We start from the raw sequence: 322 nt of genomic DNA, 5'->3' as shown, positions 1-322 counted from the left end.
TGGCAGTGGTAGGATTTGAACCCACGTCTCCTGAGAGACTGAAGCCTTAATCCAGCACCTTGGACCACTCAGCCACACTACCCTAAGTGCAGAATAATTCTTCCCCACAGAAATCTTGAAAGGGCAACATTTGTTCGATTTGAAGAGAAATAAGAGTGGGCATGTGATACAACGGGCTAAGAGATTAGGCGTGTGTGACATGCTAAAGTGTTTAATTTACACGCCATTAACGATCGCATGTTGGGGATGTGCAACTAGTTTGGATTGAGTATATCGGTGTTCGATTATTGATGCCTTGATGCACATAGCACGTGTGACATGT

At 44.4% G+C, this 322-nt stretch overlaps 1 non-coding gene across 1 annotated transcript; it reads right to left on the bottom strand.

Moving 5' to 3' along the window:
* Nucleotides 1-82, bottom strand: trnal-aag (transfer RNA leucine (anticodon AAG)). Its single transcript has one exon. It is a non-coding gene; the product is annotated as a tRNA-Leu (tRNA).
* Between the last annotated feature and the right edge of the window lie 240 nt (nt 83-322).

This window comes from Stigmatopora argus, chromosome 20 (genome assembly GCF_051989625.1).
Source record: "Stigmatopora argus isolate UIUO_Sarg chromosome 20, RoL_Sarg_1.0, whole genome shotgun sequence".
NCBI lineage: Eukaryota > Metazoa > Chordata > Actinopteri > Syngnathiformes > Syngnathidae > Stigmatopora > Stigmatopora argus.
This window is presented reverse-complemented; position numbering and strand designations above follow the sequence as displayed.